At 38.3% G+C, this 8,178-nt stretch overlaps 1 long non-coding RNA gene across 1 annotated transcript; it reads right to left on the reverse strand.

Moving 5' to 3' along the window:
- Window positions 1-1,953: 1,953 nt before the first annotated feature.
- On the reverse strand, window positions 1,954-3,779 carry LOC121367038. Its single transcript, XR_005957294.1, has 3 exons — window positions 3,722-3,779; window positions 2,829-2,972; window positions 1,954-2,039 (listed from the first exon to the last, which is right to left on the reverse strand). It is a non-coding gene; the product is annotated as an uncharacterized LOC121367038 (long non-coding RNA).
- Window positions 3,780-8,178: the final 4,399 nt, after the last annotated feature.

Here is an 8,178-nt window from a genome sequence, read left to right on the forward strand (position 1 = left end):
TTCAGTTTTTGTCTTCTGAATGAAATACTAAAGTTAAAATTGATTAGTACCATGCACCAGTATTCAACAACCGGCCTCGGGGGCGTCGTGCTTAGGCCATCGGTCTACAGGCTGGGAGGTACTGGGTTTCGGATTCCAGTCGAGGCATAGGATTTTTAATCCAGATACCGATTCCATATGTCTGACGCCATATAACCGGAAATAAAATGTGTTGAGTGCGTCGTTAAATAAAACATTTCTTTCTTTCAGTATTCATACAAATCGATAATCGTATCTTTAACATCTATTCAATATCTGCTTTTATAACATGAAATCAAACGAAATACACCAACATATTTATATCCATTGCATCATTGAAATGATAGGTACAATTACAGTTACTATTTGTATCATAGATTTTTAAAATTATAGTAGATACTAAGAACGTGACTGGCTTAAATGAATTCTCATCAGTCAATAATTATAGGGTTATTTGAACACATATGTTTCTTTGTAAGGTTTTATTTTTTATTTTTTATTTTTTTGTCGTTGTTGTTGTTTGGTGTTTTGGTGTTTTTTTTTTGTGTTTTTTTTGGGGTTTTTTGGGGGGGTGGGGGGGGGGGCAGGAGTACTCCGATCTAGCCAGTTTACAATCTGTTTGGGTTGTACCAGGAAAAAGAAAGAAATATTGTATTTACCGACGTACTCAACACATTTTTATTTATTTTTAATATATGAAGGAAACCCGCTGCCGTTATTCCATGATCTATTCGTTTTTATTAGCAGTAAGGGATCGTGTATATGCATCATCTCACAGACAAGATACTACATATCATGGTCTTTATTACACAGGTTGTGGAGCGCTGGCTGTGACAAGATATAGTTCAATGGGCCCACTGGTGAGTGGCTATCCTAGATTGATCGGTCTACGTCATGTGATCAGGTCTATTAATGGAGACAGGCAGATTAGACAATACATTTTCATTTGAATAAAACAGCAGCCCATACAGATTTATATCAAAGTTTGAAAAATAACGAAACGACTGCGAATTTTACAAATATTATGTTTGAATTTGTATACAAGTACAAAACTGTAATATACATTTACAACAAAATTGAGAAAACCCCCAATTATCTACCTGACAAATACGATGATAATGATGACCACAGCTATGATAACCAATGCAGCAACAATGCCACCAACTGCAGATCCGACTGGAAAATCAGTTGATGCTGCAGACTCTACTGCAATATACACAAACTGTAATTACCACACATTCCGATATTAAGTCCATTGATTGTATAATGCTTACAAAATAATGGTCCTACAATCCATCCCCCCCCCCCAAAAAAAAAAAAAATATAAAAATAAATAAATAATAATAATTAAAAAAATACAACACCAACCCCCCCCCAGAACCCCCCAAAAAACAACAACAACAACAACAACAAACAAACAAACAAACAAAACAAACCCCAAAGAAACAAAAAACAAACAGCAACAACAAGCAATCCCTCCAAAAATTGTGTGACCTTGTTGTCAATGGCACCTAGCTTTCTACATTACCTAGGGGTAGGTTGTTTAAATAAGAATTTACCAGTGTATAAGAAACAGATATGGTATGGTATGGAGTCAAATCTGTTCAGGACATTAAATATTAAATCTTTGTTGATGCTTTGTTTGCAGATGACACACACACACACACACACACACACACACACACACACACACAAACACATACACACACGCACGCACACACACACACACACACACACACACACATGTACACTCACACCTACACACACAGACAAAAGTTATCTCGACCTGTAATTACGTGGGCCCATATTATTACAAGGTCATATATTGGTCTCAGTTAAGTACTATGCTTAACACATGCATAATATTTTGTGTATACCTTTCGAGCAGGTTGTTCCTTGCCATCCTGATACACATCCACCAACGCACTGGCCAGTCTCATGGTGACAATATGCTGTGTTAGTACAATGTCTGTCTGAACACAGCATTGCACAGTTATCGCCATAGGTCGTATTACTGCAATCTGAATCAGATAACATGTTTCTTTCTTTTAAGAAACAATAAGAAAGAAACTACAACAAAACTGAAACAAACAACAACTAAAACCTACAGAAAACAAACCAGGACATTACAAAATATAAAAAACAACAACGCAACACAAAGTCAATAGCAATATGGGGCGACTATTGCGGTAACGTTTACTATGGTAATATTATTGCTATAGTTAAAATACTATTGTGATAGTATTGCAATAGTGATAGTAATATTGCAATAGTATTGTGAATTCTTAAATCACTTAATAACAGTACTATGAATAGATATTTCACCAGTCTTCCAATATGTGTGTGTGTGTGTGTGAGTGTGTGTGTGCTCGCGTGCATTTGTGCGTATATTTGTGTGTGTATGTATGTCTGTGTTTCTACTTAGTCATTTGTAATAATGTCACTAGGTAGTGAAATCATATTTAATAAATTTATAATATAAAGAACACACATTGCTATTATGCATTTACTGCGCATAATATCAATACTATCGATAGTTGAACAAACAATTGCGATAGTTATCGATAGTTGAATTAACTGTCGATGCATTGCTGTCGAGGCATTGGCTATCGCAACGTATCGATAGTTCGACGTATTGTTACATCACTGATAGCAATGCTGGTAACATAAACATTAGATGAGAACCCGACTAATGATGAAAACCACGATCCATTATTTCCTCTGTACAAGATATATGTACGGGATTGTTTGGCTGCGAACTCAAGATCGTCTCTACATTCCACTGAATGAAATGTCCTCGCAGTACTTACTGTCAGAACATGTAGCACCTTGCCAACCAGGCAGACATTCTCCACCACAAGATCCGGTCATGTGATCACACGGTGCATTGTTGTTTTTACAGTGTCTGGCATCACACGATAACGAACAATCTGGGCCGTATTTCCCATCACATCCTGTATTGTAAAGTTATTATTTATATCATTCATTCATGCAATGTTTGATTGACTGACCGATTTTTAATTTCGTATTTAAGATTGACCAACCCACAACAAGGAGACACTGCCATGCATACAGATAATATATGAAACATATAACAATTAAAAAAAAATCATATTATTTTTATATAATACATGTATGCATAATTTTGACATCCAATAGCCGATGACTAATAAATCAATGTGCTGTAGTGGTGTCGTTAAAGAAAACAAACGTTAAACGTATACATAATAATATTATTTATATTAGTTAACCTATATTGTCGTTTGACGTTCAGTGCACTGTTGTATCAATGATAGATTATATTTTGCCTAAAATCTCGAAGTATAATGGAAAACCTTATTTCTAGTGCTGTATGATGGTCATACTAAACATGATGGATTAATGATGTTCGAGAAACAGGACACAAAGACCACAACATAATAGCTTAAATTACAATAATAATATACATCTATAGATTAATGAATTATCATGAAGTATGAATCTACAATAAGGCACTTAATTACAATAAGCCACTGAAAATGAAGAACCACTTTTTTTCCTTTTCTTAAAGTAAAGTTTATTGACCCCAGAAAGAAATATATGTACAGTGAATACGTTTAGAAGTTGTTTTCCATATTTTCGCACAAGCAGTTTGTTTTCAAACATTTAACTTTGGATTTTGTTTACAAAATTTCAGCAGCTATATCAATAAAATCCAGTGTACCTGTACAGTCGACTCCCATCCATCCGTCCTGACACAGACCTTCACAGGAACCATTAACATTGTTACAGCTCATCGTACTCACTTTGCAATGTCTTTTAGAACAACTGAATTTACAACCAGCGCCATAGAATCCCCTACCACATGCTGGAATAGAGCGTCAAAATATACGGTCCTATTTAAAAAAAAAATTGTAATATCTTTTTGTAGAAACTAATTCACAATCAAGGCTATACGAACCACAAACACATGGTGCCTACTCATTTATCTCAACCCACTTCAAACATATTAAAGGAATTCTTTAAAATATTTATTATGAATCTAATATACTCATTTAGGGCATGTCGACACTAATGTGATTAATATTCGACTTTGATTTTTGTGTTTAGTAAATTTACTATTGTATAATCATGTTTATTATATGAAATAATTTGTGATTTTAAAATATGAATTGCCTCTATTAGGTTGTACAATCATACAGTTGAACTATTACACAAAAAGTCAAAGATGCATGTATATGCACATGCATATCTATCTGTGTCTGTGTGTGTGTGTGTGTGTGTGTGTGTGTGTGTGTATGTGTGTGTGTGTATGTGTGTGTCGCTCTCTCTCTCTCTCTCTCTCTCTCTCCCTCTCTCTCCTCTCTCTCCTCTCTCTCTCTCTCTCCTCTCTCTCATCTCCTCTCTCTCCTCTCTCGCTCTCTCTCTCTCTCTCTCTCTCTCTCTCTCTCTCTCTATCTCTCTGTATGTCTGTGTCACGGGGATCCTATAATACCCGTAACTGAATGAAACACGATTGTCCAAACATCTCTCCTAACTGTATATCTATTAGATCTCTCTGTAACAGGCAGTTATACCCGCTGTGGCTCGTCTCTAGGTATGATCAGAGATACGATCTTATATAAAGTATATATTATTATAGCACGTTTAGTTCATTAGAAAACACAACAAAAACACAATACACTTTGGAATCTGTATTAACCTACGCTGACAAATGTACTGCCGCAGTAGTTAATTAACAACAACAAATAATAACAACCCAGAACTGATCACTAAGTTAGTTAATCTCTAGGTGTCTCGTTTACACAATATGCTAATCACTTCACCGCGACACAACACCCACACGTGTGATAATTGAGAAACGCTTCCAGGAGAACTTAATTAATAAAGGAATTACAACTCTATTCCTAACTGGTTAATTTTTAATTAACCCTTACTACTCGTTCAGTAACGTGTGATAATTGAGAAACGCTTCCAGGAGAACTTAATTAATAAAGGAATTACAACTCTATTCCTAACTGGTTAATTTGTAATTAACGCTAACTACTCATTCAATAACCTTGTAACACAGAATTAATACTGGTACCTATCACAATAAAGACAATAACCTACAGTTTACCTAGGTCCTCTAGGATGACTGGTTAAGCTTTTTATAATTATTTAGGACAGTGAGCCTACAGATTACTGCGTCAGATGACCGGGGCAAGCACCGTCTAAAGTAATATTGGTATAATACAGCATTAAACTAATTTTAAAGTCACATCATCACATCAAGGTTATACAACAGAGCAGAAATGATATTTACCAAGTCCGGACGGACTAACGTTCCCCCTGGAAGCCCTTCCTATGTTTCTCCTTGATATCTCTAAAATCCTAGCTATTTATTCAAGACTCTCAGAGACAGCGAAATCGCCTGGGGGGGGGGGGGGGGGGGGGGTACAAGGCGGGTACCTCACGTATCTCATGTGGATTTTTCCACAGTCCACCACGCCGGCATATTTTCTCTGATCGTCAGACTGGCTGTCGCCATTCCCGCGAGAAATCCCCTTGTCATAAACAGCACTAGCGGAGTTATTACGTAACTACGGGCCACATGGCCTCCACACCTAGAAAAAAAAAAAAAAAAAAAAAAAGAAAAAAAAGCGCTAGGTGTGTATTAGAAAAGCTAGATGACAGTCGCGCAAAGGTATCACGTATCAAGTTGCCCCATCCAAGGGTGCTAAGTGCATTTGGAACGCACACGGCCTTCTAAAACAATTAATATCACCACAGGCGAAAACAAATTAAGAGCATGTACCGTCACACACGCCCCACCTCAAAAAGGATATTTCCTCTACTCTAGGATATGGAAAATATACTACACATTAAACAAAAAGGTGCGTTAACCGACGCATACGGGTCATTTATAACACATGCACAATAAGGTGACTACCAATAATCACACTGAGTCTCTGAGTCCCTGGTATACAAATAAAATATATAAAAACAAAACAGAAATCAAGATGTCACCACATTATCATAACGTTCAACTTCGGGACAGGGCATCAGCGATTACATTGGATGTGCCCTTGATATGTTCAATGGTAATTGGGAATTCCTGCCGAAGAAGACTCCATCTCAAAACTCTCTGGTTGGTGGCTTTCATTCTGTGAATGAAAGTGAGCGGATTATGATCAGTAAAGACCACCACTTGATGCACTGCCGATTTCACGTAGATCTGAAAATGCTTCAGAGCTTGTACCATGGCCAAAGCTTCATTCTCTATAGTGGAATAGTTCACCTGGTGTTTGTCAAACGTTTTGGAGAAGAAACTTACAGGATGGTCCAGTCCATTTTCGTCTTCTTGGAACAGCACAGCTCCCACGTCACTGGCATCCACAGCCAGCTTGAAAGGCATTCGGTAGTCTGGTGCTGCCATCACGGGAGACGAGGAGCGCATCTGCTTGAGACGGTTGAATGACTTCTCGCATTCATCTGACCACTGGAACTTCGTTTCCTTCTTTTTCAGTGTCGCACATTTTCCAGGTTTTCTCCGATAAGCATGCTGTTGAATCGGTGTAGTGTTGGGTTCCAAGCGCACATCTTGGCTTAAGGTATTGGTAACCGTTGGACGGTCCTGACAAATGGAAACATTGTCTTGTATCAATGTAGTCAACTTTGCTCGCTGGGGGCTCAAATCTGCTAGAATCTTTCTGTTGGTCAACTTGATCTCTGCAGTCTTGACGTCATCACAGGAAATTGAGTGACTCTCAATTTGGACAGGCAACACTGGAACTATCGGCAGTCTGTCAAAATAACCTTTTAGCAAATTGATGTGACAATACCTACTTTTCCTAACCCTATCAGGAGTGTTTATCACATACCCTGTCTCATTAACCCGTTTGTGCACAACATAGGGCCCGAAATACCTGTTCTGCGATGAACCCTGTTTAATGGGAAGGTACAGCAGCACCTTATCCCCTGGTTTAAATTCCCGACTCTTAGCCTTCCTATCAAACACTGATTTTATTTTGCTCTGAGCATGGCTCAGTTGCTTCCTAGCCTTCCTATCTCTAACTCTCTTATTCATTAATACTCCCTTGTCCATATCATAACCTGACATCTGATCCTCCATCTCACCCTCTGTTAACAATGTAGTGCGAGCTGCCACAATTTTGGATCAGCCCCCTGCCTAGAATTAACTCTTGTCTATTACAAGGTAAAATCTCCTCTATCAAACACAACTGGTTCATTTACCCTCTGCGGGAGATCACAGTTTCCACCACATTTATAGTTCGTCAGTTGACTTTATCTTACCATTTTTACTGATAACTTCATCCACTCCAATTTCATGGCTCACACACGTATCAGACAATCACAAATATCCTCTGGGTCTCGTTTTACCCGCTTCTGGCCATAGCCCTATCTTTATACACGCAGGTATTTAATCTCATCAACCTCACACTCTTCTATTGGTAAAGTGCTGTCTTTAATTAACAATTGGTCACATTTCGGCTGACAATACTGACTAGTCAAATCATTTCCCAACAAAACTCCTATGTTTTCAACAGGCAAGTCCTTTACAACACCCATAATGACTGGTCCCGTCACAAACTTCGAACACAAGAAAACGTTATGTAACCGGACAACCATATTTTCTCCAGTAACTGAGGTTAAAGCCAAACTACGTTCTGTATCTGAATTTTCTATACCAGCTAAACACTCTGACGTGATAAGCGACTGACTACATCCGGTATCTCTATAGATTGATATTGCCTTAGGACTCAATTCTTGTTTCACATCACAACCATACCAGTGGACACATACGGGTTTACTTTTTCTCTGCCATGTGACTAACCATTAACTCTCTCGCTAACGGAGCTGACCTTCACTAAACCGACCACTTGCGCATTATCGCGTTTCCTTTTAAAACGTCCCCCGACAAGATGGTTATCGTTTTTACAGTAACTGCAATGTGGACGAAGAAAGTTTCGTGCACTTGGCTGATAATGCAGCGCCTATCCTTACTTTGCCCACCATGTGCATTCCTTGCCTGACTAGCTGAACAACTAGATGACTCTCCCCGATTAGTTACTTTCCGGGAAACCTGCTGAAATTTCTTCTTATCACCCCGTTGCTATGAGCTGAGCCCCTGTTACTGCAGAGGCCTTGGTATTACCCTAGTCCTCTGCCACTATGCCT

Source organism: Gigantopelta aegis, unplaced genomic scaffold (assembly GCF_016097555.1).
Source record: "Gigantopelta aegis isolate Gae_Host unplaced genomic scaffold, Gae_host_genome ctg8537_pilon_pilon, whole genome shotgun sequence".
Lineage (NCBI taxonomy): Eukaryota > Metazoa > Mollusca > Gastropoda > Neomphalida > Peltospiridae > Gigantopelta > Gigantopelta aegis.